Raw genomic sequence first — 414 nt, 5'->3', positions numbered from 1 at the left:
GATGTCTCCGAGCGGCTACTGCCCTCTGGGGCCTAGTGGCGCCTCTTCTTTCATTGCAACATGGGGCAAGGCTGTTACTAAGCTGTTACGGAGCACCCGGCTTTTGCACATTGGCTTTTAACGCTTCCCCGGCCCCCCACCAGCTGGCCCTGATCAGGAAGCGCCAAAGTCAGAACTCACTCCTGATTGGCTAAAAAGATATCAAGCCATGGCTAGTTTGCATTGGACACTAAGTTGGCCTCATTTCAGATTGGGTGGGAAATGAGGGACAAAATGTTCAGTTCCCACGTTCACTAATGTGCATTGATTTCTACGCCGAGGCTCATGACATCATTTTCCAGCACTGTCAGGATCACGTATTCATTCCTTCACTTGCTGTGCAACTTGTTACTGACCGGTGTGGCTAGAAGTGTT

The sequence above is a fragment of the Pelodiscus sinensis genome, chromosome 8 (genome assembly GCF_049634645.1).
Source record: "Pelodiscus sinensis isolate JC-2024 chromosome 8, ASM4963464v1, whole genome shotgun sequence".
NCBI classification, from domain to species: domain Eukaryota; kingdom Metazoa; phylum Chordata; order Testudines; family Trionychidae; genus Pelodiscus; species Pelodiscus sinensis.
The sequence above is the reverse complement of the archived record's forward strand: the minus strand, read 5'-3'. Positions refer to the sequence as shown.